The sequence below is a fragment of the Piliocolobus tephrosceles genome, chromosome Y (genome assembly GCF_002776525.5).
Source record: "Piliocolobus tephrosceles isolate RC106 chromosome Y, ASM277652v3, whole genome shotgun sequence".
Lineage (NCBI taxonomy): Eukaryota > Metazoa > Chordata > Mammalia > Primates > Cercopithecidae > Piliocolobus > Piliocolobus tephrosceles.
This window is the reverse complement of record NC_045456.1, coordinates 9,959,455-9,978,748: the sequence shown is the minus strand read 5'-3', so window position 1 is coordinate 9,978,748 and position 19,294 is coordinate 9,959,455. Positions and strand designations below refer to the sequence as shown.

General features: G+C 40.2%; 1 long non-coding RNA gene across 1 annotated transcript; it reads left to right on the top strand.

Annotated features, from left to right (window-relative positions):
- The first annotated feature begins 350 nt into the window (after window positions 1-350).
- On the top strand, window positions 351-4,508 carry LOC111531731. The gene is made up of 3 exons (XR_002728371.2): window positions 351-739; window positions 1,940-2,989; window positions 4,101-4,508. It is a non-coding gene; the product is annotated as an uncharacterized LOC111531731 (long non-coding RNA).
- Window positions 4,509-19,294: the final 14,786 nt, after the last annotated feature.

The window sequence follows — 19,294 nt, the reverse complement described above, 5'->3', positions numbered from 1 at the left end:
GCAAAACTCTGCCTCAAAAAAAAAAAAAAAATCTGCATGGTCTTCCTCATTTCATTTCATCTTTAATTAGTGAGTTTTGCAACTCGAGATAGGAAAATAGTAATGTGTGTGTTTTTCTTTTGGTTAATGAGACAGCATTACATTTGCTGCCTATAGGCAATTCTTTCACATCCTATGTCCTTTCCCCTAAAAAGAAAGGACTTTCTTTAAAATTGACTGCAGGGTAAAGTTTTATTTTGTTTGTTTGTTTGTTTGTTTTTGTAATAGACACGTTCTCACTCTGTCACTAAGGCTGGAGTGCAGTGGTGTCATCTCAGCTCACTGCAGCCTCAACCTCCCGGGCTCAAGTGATCCTCCAACCTCAGCATCCCCACTCCCTTGAGTAGCTGGGACTGCAGGCACGTGCCACTATGCCCAGCTAATTTTTGTATTTTTTGTGGAGACAGGGTTTCGTCATGTTGCCAGGCTGGTTTCGAACTCCTGGGCTCAAGCGATCCTCCTAAAGTGATCAGCCTCCCAAAGTGCTGGTATTACAAGCATGAGTTACCGTGCCTGGACAAGACTCTTTAATTTAAAATCACTTTTACAGAAACAGCAAATGGGAGGCCCTGAGGCAGGAGAGTGCCTGATGCAGTCAAGTTCCAGCAAGAGTCCATGGCAGCTAACTCACAGTGAGCAAGGGGAACAAGGATGAGAGATGCAAAGAGGCCATCATGAGGGCTCTTGTCAGTCAGCCATGGTAAGGATTTAGGGAGTTTCTTAAAGCATGATGGGAAGCCACTGAAGCTGGGGAGTTTGTGGTGATGAGATTTAACACCCTTTAGGAAGGATCACTCTGGCTGTTACGTTGAATTAGACAGGGAAGGAAGCAGGGATGCATGCAGGGACAACAGGTGACCGTTGGCAGTGGTCCAAATGTCACATAACTGGCTTCAAGCAAGAGTACACAGACACTGGGCTCCCTGAATCCTTATAGTCAGCAAAATCCTTGACAACTTTGCAAATGGATGTTTCATAAAATACACTAAATCCCAAATTCCCTACCCATGACCCATAATAAACAATAATAGACAATGCAGAAATTCAGCACTGGATTGCTATCCTATACCCTGGTTGCTATGGTTACTGGGAGTCCCTGCTTAGGGCATAAACACCAGTTGTTATACCTGAATGTAGGAGCGCTCTCTTGACTCTTGATGGATTTTCCCACATTGCTTTCCTTTTGTCTGTGTTACTTTTTTGAGATAAAAAGTTGGATACAATTGGAGCTCTGTCTCTTCCCGGAGCACTTCCTGTGATGAGAGGCTCCTTTCATTCGCCACTACCATTCTAAATACCAGTCAGGAAGCCTGCAGCTGGCAGTGCTCCACTGCTTTGGCAAGGGCTGGGCGTTCATCTTCTGGGTCAGATTGCTTTGTTACTTATAACTTCCCTGTAAATACAAAATATTTTACTAAAGTAGTTATTTTTGTATCTCTCAGATGCTGTAAGTACCTAGGCTTTCAGGAGAGCCCCACATTCAGAAGGGAGACCAGATGACAACCTCATATAGTCCCATTTGCATTATCATTTAAAACTGGGATTCCCGGCCACACGCGGTGTCTTACATCTGTAATCCCAACACTTTGAGAGGCCAAGGTGGGAGGACCACTTGACCCCAGGAGTTGGAGATCAGTCTGAGCCCCGTCTCTACAAAAAATACAGAAATTAGCCAGGTGTGCTGGTGTGCACCTGTAGTGTCAGCTACGCAGGAGACTGAGGTGGATCACCTGAGCCCAGGAGGTTAAGGTGCAGTGAGCCATGATTGCACCACTGCACTCCAACATGGGTGACAGAGACAGACCCCATCTAAAAAAAAAAAAAAGGTCTCCACAAATGTTACCATGCATCGTCAGAAATGCTCTGTGTTCATGATTGCACATTGCTTTCACTTTGCCAGGTGCTGAGGACAAAGAGATGATTAAGACACTGTCCCAGGCCTCGGGCCCCACAAAATGCTGGGGAAGTGCCATGCTATGCAGCCAGCAATCATTTTACCTTTTAAGAGCTTTGAGAGAGACACCCACTGGAAAGGGGTGCAGAGGACCCCAGAGGATCAACTAACCCAGTGTGGGAGGGTCAGGGAAAGTTTCATAGAGCCCATGACCCTTAGGGCAAATCTTGAGAGGAAGATGGCCAGGCAGAGGAAATGGGAAAATCTGTTCCAGCACCATATTTGCTAGATTATTGGCACTTTATGTACAGCATCTCCTTTAATCTTCACAACTACCCTGCTACACAGCATTTTAGAGGTGAGGAAACTAAGGCGGAGAGAGATTAAGTTACTTGCCCAAGGGTACACAGAGACAAAGCCAGGACTAACTCATAACAAAGTAGGTAGGTTTTGTTTGTTTTGCATGTCAGATTGCTTCTAGAAATAACAGCGGGCTTCCTGTTAATTCCAGGCAAGGTCCTGCTATTTTATAATTGTGGTTTGTTCTTTCAATGATGGGAGCATGTGGTGTATGGATCCCACCTTTCCCCAGTGCTGTGCACTCCTCCCCATGATGGAGAGATTGGGAGGAACGACCTGGCTAGGATTGCTGGCTCTCCTGACACCTTCTCATGGCATCCATGTGGTTTATCCAGTTTTCTGAAAAGTAAGTAATTTTTAAAATACTGAAATTTGAAAGTATAAGAACATGTTGCTTTTTAAGGGATATTTACATGTTTATATATTTTTATGAATTTGAAGACTATAAATATATAAATGCAGTTTCAAGTATCATTTCCTATAAAATATAGGGTCTTTCTTTTCTTTTGTTTTTTTTTTTTTTTTGAGACAGAGTCTCACTCTGTCACCCAGGCTGGAGTTCAGTGGTGCAATCTTGGCTCACTGCAACCTCTGCTTTCCAGGTTCAAGTGATTCTCGTGCTTCAGCCTTCCAAGTAGCTGGGATTACAGGCATGCACCACCGTGCCTGGCTAATTTTTTGTATTTTTTTTTTTTAGTAGAGATGGGGTTTCACCATGTTGCCCAGGCTGGTCTTGAACTCCTGGCCTCATGTGATCCACCTGCTTCAGCCTCCCAAAGTGCTGGCATTACAGATGTTAGCCACCATGCCCCGCCACATATGGGGCCTTTCTATTTTCATGTTCTGCCTGTATGATCTAGGGAAATAACAATCAATTATGAAAAAATAGTTATTTAGAATCCTTTGTTAAGTTATTGTAAGTACACTCCTGGACAGAGAGTCAAAAATAGAATTAAAATTAATTTGTCAGACATACTCCTGCTTTCTTTTAAAATGTAAATGAGATACAAATAGGGGTAGGTTCCAATTAGTCATTAATCTTTTTCAAATGGTGGCAAATTTTTTTAAAAAATCTAAAACAACCATGGTGAAGTTACATATCCAATTAATAAGCAAGTTAAAACTTCACCCATTCAAAAACTTCTTTACTTTTTGTTTTTGGAATATACCATATTCACTTTTGAAATGCAGGTCAACCTAGATACAGGTAGCTCCCCAACAGCTACTTTTACAGCTTCAGAGTGATGTCGTAACTCACGAAATTCTCCTTTGTAGACTGAAACAAACATTTCAGAAATTTCCAAGGTGCCTGTGAGGCCCTGAGTCATCTGGCTGGATTCCACCTAATGCGCCTCTCTGTGAATGATTGAAGACAGAGCTGCAAAACCAGTTTCAGTTTTTGTTGTTATTTTTTTCTCTAACCACAGCACAGTCAGGCACTTGTCCAACAGTTTCCCACATAGCTCTTCCCCATGGCGTGTGACTTCATGTGCATGTCAGTTGGGAAGAGCTAAAAGTCAAAGTTCACCCATGTCTAGCAGAAAAGGACCTGAAGATTTTACATGGACTGTGTGTTGGTATTTATGAGTCCACCAGGCCATCTTGTTTTGTCTTATCTTTTCAGAATGAAGATTTCTATTCCTTCAGTTTTGTTTTCTTTCAGCAGATGGGCTTTTGTCCCCCATCTTTGTGAAATCTCACAAATTGCTCAGCAGAAAGTTTCCAGATGACTTAGTGGATTTTTATGAACATTTAAAAATGAGGCCGAATGTGGTGGCTCAGGTCTTTAATCCCAGCACTTTGGGAGGCTGAGGTGGATGGATCATCTGAGGTCAGGAGTTTGAGACCAGCCTGATCAATATGGTGAAACCCTGTCTCTACTAAAAATATAAAAATTAGCCAGTGTGGTGATGCGCACCTGTAGTCCCAGCTACCTGGGAGGCTGAGGCACAAGAATTGCTTGAACCCGGGAAGCAGATGTTGCAGTGAGCTGAGATCATGCAACTGCACTCCAGCCTGGGTGACAGAGGGAAACTCTGTCTCAAAAAAAAGGGTATGGGGGGTTCTTTTTGGGGGTGCTAAAAATGTTCCAAAATTGATGGTGGTGATGGATGCACATGCTAAACATCACTGAATTGTACCCTTTAAATGAGTGAATTGTATAGTATAAATAATATCAATAAAGCTGTTACCCGAAAAAATCAGATGAATGGAAGGAAGATATTGGAGAGAGGGTCTCTATTGGATATTTATCTCGGTGAGTCATTCTGAACCTTAGTCCCAATTTACTCATGCTTGTAATGGTAGTCTTTCTCAAAGGGGGCTTTCCAGAGGCCCCAGCCACATCACTGACAGATAAAGAGTGAGTCTCCCAATGCCTTCAAAGTTGTCAGGGCAGTTTGCTGGGCTCAGCATTTGCGGTTCTGCATAAAACTGGCTTTCACACAGCTCACAGGGCTCAGCGGAGATCCCAAATCATCGGTCCTTGTGTTTCTTCCCCATTTCTCAAGCCACAGATCTGAGCTGAACTATCAATGATATTAAACCCCTGGAAAATAAAAAATCCTCTAGAATCAACCCCAAACAGTTGACATTTTCATTCCCAGTGAGAGCTATACTCAGAAAAGAATTGTAATAGCCACAAATGAAATCAGCCCTGCACTCTCGCCCTTCATATTGAGGCCCTGAGATCAATGGCATCAGCATCACCTGGGAGAAAATGCCAAAACAAGGGCCGCATCCCAGACCTACTGAATCCGAATCTACATTTTTCACCAAGTCCTCAGCAATCAACTGCATATTAACTGTCCACAGCAGCTGGCCCTATGAAGTCTGCCTTCCTGCTTATACTTTTGGATGAAACGCCTGAGTTCCTAGCATGGAACCTAACATGGATCTCTCAGATTGTCTCGGTCACCAATGAGCTCCACCCTCTATGTCGCTAAATTCAGGGGACAATTCTCAGCCTTGAATCCTATCTACAGCATTTGACATGCTTGCTTCCTTCTTGAGAACATTTCCATGTGGCTTGCAGTAGGTTACACTCTCATTGGTTTTCCCTGTCACTGGTCACTCTGTTTTAGTATCATTTGCTGGTTCCTCTTTCCTGACCTTTTAACTGGAATGTCCTGGAATGTAATCCTTGGACTCCCTCTATCTACATTCACTCCTTTGGTGATCTTCTCTAGTTCCATGGCTTCCTACATCATCTCCATGCTAATGACCTCCCCGCTGTCTATCTTCAGGCTTGCATCTCCCCCTCAGAATTCCAGATCCAGAAACCTAACAGTCAACTTGACAACTCTACTTGCGTGTCTGGTGAGCATCTCAAACTTAACATGTTTAAAATCGAGCTTTCAATCGTCTCTCCAGCACCCTTGAATGGCAACTCCATTCTTGTGTACCTTGAGTTAAAGAAACATGGAGTCATCATTAACTCCTCTCTTTCTTTCATATCATACTTCCAATCAGGGGGCAAATCATATTGGCTCTATTTCAAATATATATCCAGAAGCCCAACTTAAAAATGGGCAGGAGATTTGAATAGACACTTCACCAAAGAAGAGCAAAGAAGATACAGGAGTGCCAGTGTGCACATGAAAAGATGTTTAACATGGTTAGTCCTTAGGGAAATGCAAATTAAACCCACCACTAGAAACTGCTTCACACCCACTTGGATGGCCATAATTAGAAAAAAAATAATAATAACAAGTGTTGGTGAGGATGTGGAGAAATAAGAATCTTTGTACATTACTGGCAGGAATATAAAATGGTGCAGCCACTTTGGGAAACAGTTTGGCAGTTTCTTAAGAAGTTAAGCATCATAGTAAACATACAACTCAGTTAAAAATAAAAATAAAAGAAGTTAAGCATAAATTTACCATACATCCCAGCAATTCTACAGCTTTGTGTGTACACAAGAGAAATGAACCCATACATTTACACGAAATATGTGAGCATCCATAGCAGCACTATTCATAGTAGCCAAAAAGTGGAAACAACCCAAATGTCCACTAACTCGTGAATGGATCAACAAGATATGGTATAGTTATTCAAAGAAATACTATTCCATAATAAAAAGGAATGAAGTAATGATACATGCTGTAGCACAAATGAACTTTGAAAGCATTTGCTAAATGTAAGAAGCCAATCACAAAAGACCACATATTGAATGACTCCACTTATGTGAAGTATCTGAAATCCACAAATCTACACAGATGGAAAGTGGATTCGCAGTTACCTGGGGCTGGTGGGAGAAAAGAGGAGTGACTACAGATGGGCACAAGGTACCCTACTGGAGTAATGGAAATGTTCTGAAATTGGATTGTGGTAATGGCTGAATAACTCTGTAAATTTGTTTAAAAATCATTGAATTGTGCACTTAAAACAAGTGAATTTTATCGTGCGTAAATTACACCTCAATAACACTGTTTAAAAATATCCAGAATGTGACCACATATTATGTTCTCTGCCATTGTCTTGTTCTAAACCAGCATCATCCTCACCTGGCTGACTGTCACCTGGATGACCAATTGTCATACAGATACCACCTGCTGAGTGGTTGCCTGACTTCCACTCTTGTCTCTTAAGTACGTTTCTAACAACAGCCAGAGTGAGCCTGGGAAATATGCAGATCAGATCGGGTTACCTCTCTGCTCAAAACACTCTTGGCTCCTGTCTCCAAGAGAAAGACAAAGTTCTTATAGTGGCCTTTAAAGCTTCACTTATCTGGCCCCTCCTTGTTACCTTTCTGAGCCCCCTGCCTGCTATTAATGCTTACCCCCTTGCTAGAGACTGCATTCAGTCACACTGGCCTCCTTGCTGCTCTTTAGCCATACGAGGCACTTTTCTGCCACAGGGCCTTTGCACTGGCTGTTGCTTCCTCTGGAATGTTCATACCCCAGATTCCTTTTTTTGTTTTGTTTTGTTTGTAGACAGGGTCTAGCTCTGTCATGCAGGCTGCAGTACAGTGGCATGATCTCAGCTCACTGCAACCTCTGCCTCCCAAGCTCAAGAGATTCTCCCATCTCAGCCTCCCGAGTAGCTGGGACTACAGGCACATGCTATCATGCTTGGCTAATTTTTAAATTGTTTTTGTAGAGAGGAGGTCTCAGTGATATTGCCCATGCTAGTATTGAACTCCTGGGTTCAAGTGATCCTCCCACCTTGGCCTCCCATAGTGTTGGGATTACAGGTGTGAACAACTGTATCCAGCCTCCCAGATTCCTAATGACTTAACTTACCTCTCTCAAGTCCTAGCTCAAATGTCACCTGGGGCAGTGAGGCTTTCCTGCCCTCTTCTTACATTACCTAGCACCCTTTCTGATTTTTTTTTTTTTTTTTTTTTAGATGGAGTCTCACTCTGTCTCCTGGGCTGGAGTGCAGTGGTGCAATCTTGGCTCACTGCAACCTCCGCCTCCCAGGTTCAAGCAATTCTCCTGCCTCAGCCTCCCGAGTAGCTGGGATTACAGGCACCCACAACTACGCCCAGCTAATTTTTTGCATTTTTAGTAGAAACGAGGTTTCACCATATTGGCCAGGCTGGTCTCCAAATCCTGACCCCATGATTCGCCGACCTTGGCCTCCCAAAGTGCTGGGATTACAGGAGTGAGCCACCACCATGCCTGGCCTCTGATTTTTCAAAAAATAGAGCTTATTCACCATTGAAATACAATGCCCTGGCCGGGCGTGGTGGCTCACACCTGTAATACCGGCACTGGAGGCCGAGGCGGGTGGATCATTTGAGGTCAGAAGTTTGAGACCAGCCTTGCCAACATGGTGAAACCCAGTCTCTACTAAAAATACAAAAATTAGCCAAGCATGGTGACATGTGCCTGTAATCCCAGCTACTTGGGAGGCCAAGGCCCCAGAAAGTGGCTTGAACCCGGGAGGTGGAGGTTGCAGTGAGCCAAGACCATGCCACTGCACTCCAGTCTGGGAGACGGAGTGATACCATGTCTCAAAAAAAAAAAAAAAAAAAAAAAAAAAAAAAACAGAAAGAAAGAAATACAATGCCTTGCTCATTTATATTGTTTGTTGTCTGTCTTCTCTCACTGAATTGTAAACTGCATGGGGTCAGAGATTTTTGTCTTTTTGGTTCACAGCTTATCTCCAGTCCCTAGGATAGTTCCTGGCATACAGAGTGCCCTCAAGAAATATTTGTTGAATGAGTGCACCTAAGAAATTTGGAAGAGCCAGGAATATGACAGATCAACACATACATACATTTAGGTAAAAGATTAAAAACAAGTTCAGAGGGAGTGATTGATGACAGGCAAAACAATTTGAGAGTTGAAAGAATGGGCAATTGGAAAAGAGAGAACATTTTTTTTCCCAGAACATTTTGGAGTTTTCTTCTCCATGTATGTAGTATCTTTCAGTAAATATTACATATACTATAAAGTCTTAGGCCATATATGCTCAAACTCTATTATAAAGCTAATTGTTCAATTGTCTTATAATCCTTCCCTTTCTTGTGTGTTATTTTCTGTTTTAATGTTCAATAGCATTGTTAGAAAGAAAAGGAGATTAAAAAAATTCTATTTGTTTACTGTTTTACTTGCCAGAAGACCCTGCGAGTACTTAAGGAATATAGTTGAAAGAGGTTATTAAAATTGTTTGGTGATTTTGTGATTGTTGACTTAGTTGTCCGTTAGCATGCATTACAGACTGTACTTGGCTATATGTCAGTAATTCTAGAAGTGACTCTTTGAAAATAATTTCCCCCAAATCATATACATAAACACTATTTGTAACTTATGAGTTTCTAAAAGTTTATGTGCATTTATTTTTGTTATAATTCAGTGGCTTTTAGTATATTCACAAAGTTGTGCAATTATCATTATCTAATTCCAGAATGTTTTCATTACCCCAAGAGGGAACCCAGTACCAGTTAATAGCCGCTCTGTATTCCACCCTCTTCCCAACCCCCTGACCCCCACCAGCCATCTACTTTCTGCCCCTATGGATCTGCTTATCCTGGACATTTCATACAAATGGAATCATACAATATGTAGCTTTTTGTGTCTGGCTTCTTTCACATCATTTCTTTTGTCTCAACTCAAGAAGTAAACCATATTTTACTAACCAAATAAACTGTACTGACCTTTACTTAAAGTACATCTTCAGCTGAATTTGCATAAATAAGTTGACATTTCTACCTGTCACAATTATACTCCTTCCAACTTTTGTGTCAAAAATTATTTTTGATTAACCACATGCAAAACTTGACATTTTGAAATTCAGATACTCACTGTTATCTACAAGATGAAGGTCACAAGATTTTTTTTTCTTTAAAAAAAAGGAAGCAAGGATATTTTCCCCTAGTTTTGTAATTTATTTGGCAAAAAAGAACTTAATGAAATTTCATCACTAGAGCCATTGTGTTTAGTAAGGACAACATTTAGGAATGCTTAGAAGTTGGATCAATTTTTTTCTCCCCTGTGTATTTCCTCTCAAACACACATATCCTCTGGTATAAAATTATTGTATAAAATATGTAGGCCTGGCATGGTGGCTCATGCCTGTAATCCCAGCACTTTGGGAGGCCAAAGCAGGTGGATTGCTTCGAGCTCAGGAGTTCAAGACCAGCCTGGGCAACATAGTGAAACCCCGTCTCTACTAAAAATACAAAAATTAGCTGGGCATTGGTGGCTCATGCCTGTAGTCCCAAATACTTGGGAGGCTGAGGCTAGAGAATTGTGTGAGCCTGAGAAGGAGAGGTTGCAGTGAGCAGAGATTGTGCCACTGCACTCCAGCCTGAGAAACAGAGTGAGACCCTGTCTCAAAAGATATATATATGTATGTGTGCGTCTGTGCATGTGTGTGTAGGGGGGAGTATACAATTGTTTGCATTGCATGACTTGTTGAAAAGTAATCTGTTCCTCACACAATTCCATTACATCTCTAAGCTACAGAATTCCATAGTTAGCCCATCCTATGAACTTCCTTTATTCCATCTCTGCTCTATCTTATCACTGCTTTATATTATTTGTGAACATGTGTTCCCCCCCGCCCTTTAATTGCCCATCAGGTTTCCTACGCAGGTCTTAGTAGTGAGATTTACATCCCTCAAAGCCCCAAGGTTTAACTCTAGGTTTGGTAGATGCTTAATGGAATTTTGCAAAATAGATTTTTACTTAAAATTACAGTGGAATTTCAATATACCCTCATCCTTGCTTTGGTTTTGTACAGCGATGTCATATTTTAGAAGCCCTGCAATTAACCTTATAATAAACAGGATCAAATATTACTATTATTAATGTTTCAAACCCAATCTCCAGAAAAATAGTTTTTTTAAGATAAATTCATTTCATTCATGTTATGGAATTTAAAATTTACCAGATTAATAAACAAAGCTGAGTCAGGCAATCAGGCAGGAGAAAGAAATAAAGGGTATTCAATTAGGAAAAGAGGAAGTCAAATTGTCCCTGTTTGCAGATGACATGATTGTATATTTAGAAAACTCCACTGTCTCAGCCCCAAATCTCCTTAAGCTTATAAGCAACTTCAGCAGTCTCAGGATACAAAATCAATGTGCAAAAATCACAAGCATTCTTATACACCAGTAACAGACAAACAGAGAGCCAAATCATGAATGAACTCCCATTCACAATAGCTTCAAAGAGAATAAAATACCTAGGAATCCAACTTACAAGAGATGTGAAGGACCTCTTCAAGGAGAACTACAAACCACTGCTCAATGAAATAAAAGAGGACACAGACACATGGAAGAACATTCCATGCTCATGAATAGGAAGAATCAACATTGTGAAAATGGCCATACTGCCCAAGGTAATTTATAGATTCAATGCCATCCCCATCAAGTCACCAATGACTTTCTTCACAGAATTGGAAAAAACTACTTTAAAGCTCATATGGAACCAAAAAAAGAGCCAGCATTGCCAAGACAGTCCTAAGCCAAAAGAACAAAACTGGAGGCATCACGCTACCTGACTTCAAACTGTACTACAAGGCTACAGTAACCAAAACAGCATGGTACTGGTACCGAAATAGAGATATAGACCAATGGAACAGAACAAAGCCCTCGGAAATAATACCACACATCTTCAACCATCTGATCTTTGACAAACCTGACAAAAACAAGAAATGGGGAAAGGATTACCTATTTAATAAATGGTGCTGGGAAACTAGCTAGCCATATGTAGAAAGCTGAAACTGGATCCCTTTCTTACACCTTATACAAAAATTAATTCAAGATGGATTAAAGACTTAAATGTTAGACCTAAAACCATAAAAACCCTAGGAGAAAACCTAGGCAATACCATTCAGGACATAGGCATAGGCAAGGACTTCATGTCTAAAACACCAAAAGCAATGGCAACAGAAGCCAAATTTGACAAATGGGATCTAATTAAACTAAAGAGCTTCTGCACAGCAGAAGAAACTACCGTCAGAGTGAACAGGCAACCTACGGAATGGGAGAAAATTTTTATAATCTACCCATCTGACAAAGGGCTGATACCCAGAATCTACAAGGAACTTAAACAAATTTACAAGAAAAAATCAAACAACCCCATCAAAAAGTGGGCAAAGGATATGAACAGACACTTCTTGAAAGAAGACATCTATGCAACCAACAGACACATGAAAAAAGTTCATCATCACTGACCATCAGAGAAATGCAAATCAAAACCACAATGAGATACCATCTCATACCAGTTAGAATGGTGATCATTAAAAAGTCAGGAAATAACAGGTGCTGGAGAGGATATGGAGAAATAGGAACACTTTTACACTGTTGATGGGACTGTAAACTAGTTCAACCATTGTGGAAGACAGTATGGCGATTCCTCAAGGATCTAGAACTAGAAATACCATTTGACCCAGCTATCCCATTACTGGGTATGTACCCAAAGAATTATAAATCCTGCTGCTATAAAGACACATGCACACTTATGTTTATTGCGGCACTATTCGCAATAGCTAAGACTTGGAACCAACCCAAATATCCATCAATGATAGACTGGATTAAGAAAATGTGGCACATATACACCATGGAATACTATGCGGCCATAAAAAAGGATGAGTTCCTGTCCTTTGTAGGGACATGGATGAAGCTGGAAGCCATCATTCTCAGCAAACTATCACAAGGACAGAAAACCAAACACTGCATGTTCTCACTCATAGGTGGGAATTGAATAATGAGAACACTTGGACACAGAGTGGGGAACATTACACACCAGGGCCTGTCATAGGGCAGAGGGATGGGGAGGGATAGCATTAGGAGATATACCTAATGTGAATGACGAGTTAACGGGTCATTCACATTCGTCAGAACGTGAATGACCTGTTTAAGACGCTGTCACTGTTAGGTACTGGAAACCGCCACTGGCATTCTGGGCACTAGCACCAGTGGTGGTCACTAGATACTAGAGGCTACCACTACCTGTGCCAGAATGAACTCTGAACTAATCCAGCATCTCTTTGTTGCTTGCCCAAGAGTCAGCTCTTCAAAGAGAGTATCTGATTGCCTAGTCTTGAGTCTCATGGCTGTATTTTTGTTGTCAGGGTACTGGAAGAGCAAGTGTCTCTCCATTGGGACTTTTATAATGAAAAGACTCACAAGATAGTTGGTTTCTTAAGTGTCAGAAAGACCTTCAGATGCTAACCAAACCGCATCCCCCACAAAAGAAAAATATCCCCCACAAACTTAGAAGATAAGCAAACTAGGCTGGGCACAGTGGCTCACACTTATAGTCCCAGCACTTTGGGAGGCCGAGGTGGGCAGATCACCTGATGTCAGGAGTTCAAAACCAGACTGGGCAACATGGTGAAACCCCGTCTCTACTAAAAATACAAAAATTAGCCGGACGTGGTGGCGTACACCTGTAATCCCAGCTACTCGGGAGGCTGAAGTGGGAGAATCACCTGAACCCTGGAGGCGGAGGTTGCAGTGAGCCAAGATCGTGCCACAGCACTCTGGCCTGGGTGACAGATTGAGACTCCATCTAAAAAAGAAAAGAAAAAGAAGATAAGCAAACTTTACAACTTCTATTCTGTATTTCCATTATGGGGGTTGATATGGTTTGGCTCTGTCCCCACCTAAATCTCATCTTGAGTTGTAGCTCCCATAATCCTCACATGTCATGGGGGGCAATTGAACCATGGGGGTGGGTTTTTCCCATGACAGTGAATAAGTCTTAGGAGGTCTGATGGTTTTATAAAGGGCAGTTTCCATACACACTTTCTCTTGCCTGCCGCCATGTAAGATGTGCTTTCGCTCCTCCTTTGTTTTCCGCCATGATTGTGAGGCCTCCCCAGTCATGAGGAATTGTGAGTTCATTAAACCTCTTTTTCTTTATAAATTACTCAGTCTCAGGTATGTCTTTATCAGCAGCATAAGAACAGATTAATACAGAGGTATGACATAAGCAGTGTAGTATAAATGGTTGCATTCTAATTGAAAGTATATGTGATGGATGGACATATTCTAGTCCAGTGCTGTCTGATAGAATTTTCTGTGCTGATGCACATACTCTATATCTACTCCATCAATTGGGTAGCCACTAGCCACACGTGCCTATTGAGCAGTGCAAATGAGGCTAATGTGACTTAGGAATTGAATTCTGAATGCTATATCATTTTAATTGGTTTGCATTGAAATTTAAATAGCCACACGTGCATAGCGGTTACCGTATTGGACAGCACAATTCTAGTCCATTCAGGCACCACACCTAATTTTCTTCAGGAAATTCTTCTCTCTTTTTGTGTTAGATTTATTCCTAAGTATTTTATAATTTTGTTATTGAAGTTAATATAGTTTTAAATAGATGTTTCCTGTGTTTTGTTGGCTATATAAAGGGAACTTACTTTCGTTAATCACTTTTTATCTAGCCGCCTTATTAAACCCTTTCAATGATAGATTTTCTATAGTGTGATTTGGATTTTCTAATCATATTGTCTATGTTTAATAAGTTTTGTTTCTCCCTTTGCAGTCCTCGCACTTTTTTTGCTTTTATTGCTGTGTGCTAGGACCTCCCATGCAATGTCGAAGAGAGTGGTTGGAGGAGACATTCTTATCTTTTTTTTTTTTTCCTATTTTAAAGGGCATACGTGACGGATTTTAACCATTAAGAATGATGTTTGGTATAGGTTTTTAGTACATATTCTTTATGAGGTTAGGGAAGTCTCTTCTATTCCTGGTTTGCTGAGAGATTACTTATCACAAATGGGTGTTGAATTTAATTGAATGAATTTTTTTCTTCATCTATTGAGTTGACTGCATGTTGTTTTCCCTTTGAACTGTTCAACTACCCTTGCATTCCTGATATACATCCAAATTAGTCATTACAAATGAAATTCTATTATTTTCTCTTATTAGTCACTTTTTCCTCCCTCTTTGCAAGTCTAACACTTTTTTAATGAATGCAGGACATAGTATATAAATGAAACAAAAATGATCCACATACTGTCTTCCACCAGTGAGGGTTCACCCTTTCCACTTTTAGGCAGAGAGAGTGAGGGATTTATCAAATTTAATCAGGGATTTCATTTAGCCAGAGCCTAGCTGTAGCTGTGAGTAGGATCCAGCACCCGCTTGGATTATTTATACTCCTATGGATGGAGTGAGGGTAGGGGAGGTGAGAGGATAAGAAGCTGGTTATGTGAGGGTGATGGCAGTCTCAGCTCTTAAACCAAAAAATAAAGAAAGCTGCAAATGAGCACTGGGTATTTAGATAGAAGATCATGGGGCCGCTGGAAAAGGAACACTTCAGCATCACTATCCTGAGTCTTAGGAGCAGCACATATGGTTTTGGCCATGTCTGTGTGGGCTTATGTCTGAAGGAAATAGTTGCCAAGATAACTGGACTTTTGCCTTTCACTAACCATTATAACCTAAGACAAAGATTAAATTGTGCGGCCTTATGAAGTACTTTTAAAGGTTTCTTAAAATTGCTTCATTGAAAAACTTCCACTTATTGCCCAAAATAATATTATAACGTGGAATCCAAAATTTAAATAAAAATTACCCAGAATCCTACTGCCATAATGATTCAACTGCTTTGATTTTCCTTGCTGCCTTCCATTCTTTTGTATGTAAACACTCATATATACACACTCATACAAACATACACACATATACTTTTCACATAATTGTAACCATGGTGTGTATGCGATTTTCCTTCCATTGCCTTTGAAGGTTAAGTTCAGTTTTTGACTCATGTTCATCAGCAAATCAGCAAAGAGATTGAATTCTTCACTTCATTCCTGAATTTTAATGCTTGTTCCATTTTGCCATTTTTTAATTAACTAAGTTAAGTTATATTTAGAGTGTGGTCAAGAAAGTACAGCACTATTCAACATACACATATTATTTTTAAGAGAATACATTAGATCTTGCATCGCTAGAGAAAGTATTACAATTTTAAGTTCTTCCACCAGTTGTGAAGATTTAATAATAGTTTGCCTGTTTTCTGTATTTAGAAAGATTTATTGAAAGCTGCTATGTGCTAAGTTATTTGTGACCTTGTTTGCGAAACTTGTACTACTCTTTCCACAGCCCTTCCCATTACTGCCTGCTCATTCTTAGGGCTCGACATGAGTCACCTCCTCATTCCTGCCTTCTCTGGTATCATCACCCTATATTCCCACCTACTGCACCTTGAAATTATTTTCTGCAGTCCATTTGTAACTACACGTTTGTTTAGTTACTTATTGAATGTCTCCTCTAATCTTCTCTAAGCTCTCCTAGAAAAGGAACTGAATCTATTTTGTTCACCAAGATAAAGTCACATAACATTTTTTAAAAAGCTGGTGGATAGGAGCCAAAGTGTGGAGGAGGGTGTTTGTCCTCAGAGAAGAGGATGATGGCTGGGGACGCCCCTTGAATTCCTCCCGTGTCTTATTTACTGCTGTATTCTCAGCACCTAGCAGAGCATACATGCTCACTATATATTTGTTGAATAAATAAGTATTAACATGAATTGACTTTTCATTTCCTGCAAATCTTAAAATCACCCAAGGGAAGAGACAGTAAATGTGTGTCTATGCTGCGGGCATTGGAGGGACTTGGGTGAGCATGGTGGTTACCCACAAACTTGAGAGGTGTGAGTTGTGTTGGCTCCTGCCTCCCGTGCCTGCCTCCCTTCTGACAGTGTGTAGGTTGACAGAAGGAAGCATGGCAATGGCTTTTGACACCCAGGTTGCCATTTGACAGTGTCCACTGGATAAAATTGATAGGACTCATGAAAGAATATATGTTTTATTTGGTTGAGGGCCAGAATTTTCATTTGCTTACATCAATCTGAGTCTGGAAATTCTGAAATTTGCTCACGGGTGATACCTAGATTAAGGATGATGCCCCTATTCATTTTTGCTTGAGAACTCCTTTTTAAGCATAGCAGTGAAGAAATCCGATTTCTGGCATTTCTTTATACGTTGAAATTTTATCTGACTTAAGAATCACTATCAAAAGTTCTATATTAGTGCAAGAAACATGCTGAACTTAGTATCTAGGCAAACCGGATAAGTGTGACATTGGTATAAAATATTGAAGATGTACATATTATATAAATATGTAAGTATATAAATAAATGCATTATTAAATACATCAATATATGTTGAAAAGCTATATATTATAAAAAATGCTTCCTCAACCAAATTGGGATTTTTCTTCCATACTATTTGGTAATGTTCTTTTTCACTTAACATTATATGTTGTTAAGAATTTTCACTCTGGCTTGACTTTAAAGCCAAATATAACAAATTTTGAGTTACTTTTATGTATATTTTATGCTTTTCCCCCTTCTTAGTACAGGTATAGAAGAACATCTATGCAACATTATGACCAAATCTGTTATTTGGCCAAACAACTTTGGAAAAATATCAAATTTGTGAGTATTTATATATGTAATATAATGGTGAAATGACCTACAACCGAGTTCTGTGTTTTTCCTTGTATGTGAAAGTAAAAGCAGTCCAATTATCATCAATATTTACTTTACCTGAGTCTAGGGCCCACTTACTTGTAGCTTTTTTTTTTTTTTTTTTTTAAATTCTTGAGACAGAGTCTTGCTGTGTTGCCCAAGCTGGAGTGCAGTGGCACGCGATCTTGACTCACTGTAACCTCTGCCTCCCGGGTTCAAGCGATTCTCCTGCCTTAGCCTCCTGAGTTCCTGGGATTACAGGCACGCGCCAGCACGCCCGGCTAATTTTTTTGTATTTTTAGTAGAGACGGGGTTTCACCATGTTGGCCAGGCTAGTCTTGAACTCCTGACCCATGATCCATCCGCCTCGGCCTCCCAAAGTGCTGGGATTACAGGCGTGAGCCACCGTGCCCGGCCACTTGTAGCTTTTCATCAGAGATGCCAGAAGTGATTTCTTTCAGTCTCCAGCTTGAGATGGGGTATTAACTCCCAGGACTCATAGTAATAAGTAGGTGTCATTTAAATAAAAGAATTGTTTATGCATAGCAACCTTGGCCTCTTTCTCTCCCATGAGTGATGCATTGGTGTTTACAGAATATAAAGATGAAAATCTTCGTGAGATGAAGGGAGTCAAACTAGGTTAGTTCTTTAATGTTTTCATCAAGGAACAAGTTTATGGAGCAAGAGAGATAGCAACTGTTTATCCAACTTGCATCAGCTTACCAACCACACACATCCAACAACAAAAATCCCCCAAACTTGCCCTTCAGAGAAAAGTCTTTTAACCCACTCTACTCTTGCACTGACATAGAAATGTGGTTAAGAAGTGAATGGTGGAAGAGACCAGAATATACTAACATTCTTAAATGCCAGTTGGGTAGTATCCAACTGATAGTAACTTTAGAGAAAGTAACTTTCCTTATTCTTTCTTAAGGTACTATAAGCTACACTCAAATATGTTTGAATGCCTTCTTACATTTTGGAACAGCCTAAGAGTCACTCATGGGACCTTCTTAGAACATTTTTTATGAAAGCTGTTGGGTTTGTCAAGGTTTACTTTAACTCAAAATACAATAATTTCATGAGATCACTTGTTAATAGCTAGTTGGTATTAGCAGTTGCACAGATAAACTCCTATTTTATCACTCCTTGACTATGGTTAGGATGTATGATTTTCAGGTAGCATTTCTTAATTATCCTGTGGATTGCTTGTTGCAATTTGGCCCAAGGTACATGACTTTTTTTCTATTGGAAAATTAACTCTAATATTCATATACAATGTTTTATGGTGTACTTTTAATGTGTGTTTTAAAAACGATAATGTATATCTCTTCTTCCCCCCAATTTAACAGATTTGTACTTTATAAACGTTTATACATATTTCCTTGGGGAAATGACCTGCAGATAAGAAACAGATTTCTGTTTATGAGAAAAAAATTATTTAAGCTTATGCGTTGTTTTCAGAAGCATTCTAAAATTGCCTTTTTAATTTGTGAGAAACTTTCTCAAATATGACCTTTCTAGTGCTGAATGAAAAGTCATTACCTGAAAATGACTCCCCAGAGAGCTGGAGATTATTTAAATTGTTGTGGGCCCCAACATCATAAAAGTGAGATCTTTGTCTTGGAAAATAAACAGACTAAATCTTTTCTAAAAACCTTTTATTTTAGGTTTAGAGGTACATGTGCAGGTTTGTCATGTAAGTAAACTGCCTGTTGCGAGGGCTTGGTGTACAGATTATTTAGTTACCCAGGTAATAAGCATAGTACCTGATACCTAGTTTTTTTCCTGCTCCTTTTCCTCCTCATACCCTCCACCCTCAAGTGGGCCCTGGTGTCTGTTGTTCCTATGTGACCATGCGTTCGCATCATTTAGCTTCTACTTATAAGTGAGAACACGCAGTATTTGGTTTTCTGATAAACGAACTAAATCACAAACAAATTAAATGTATTGAAATGTCACTATGAGTCCCTCCCACTTGCAGGGTTCTGTATCATAGGATTCATGCACTCAACTTCACACATAAAGCAAGGACTTAAGGAGAGCTTCTCCAGTACTACTTTTGCACCATCGCTTTCTATTGAGAGATGACAGAGGCAGTATTTTAACAAGA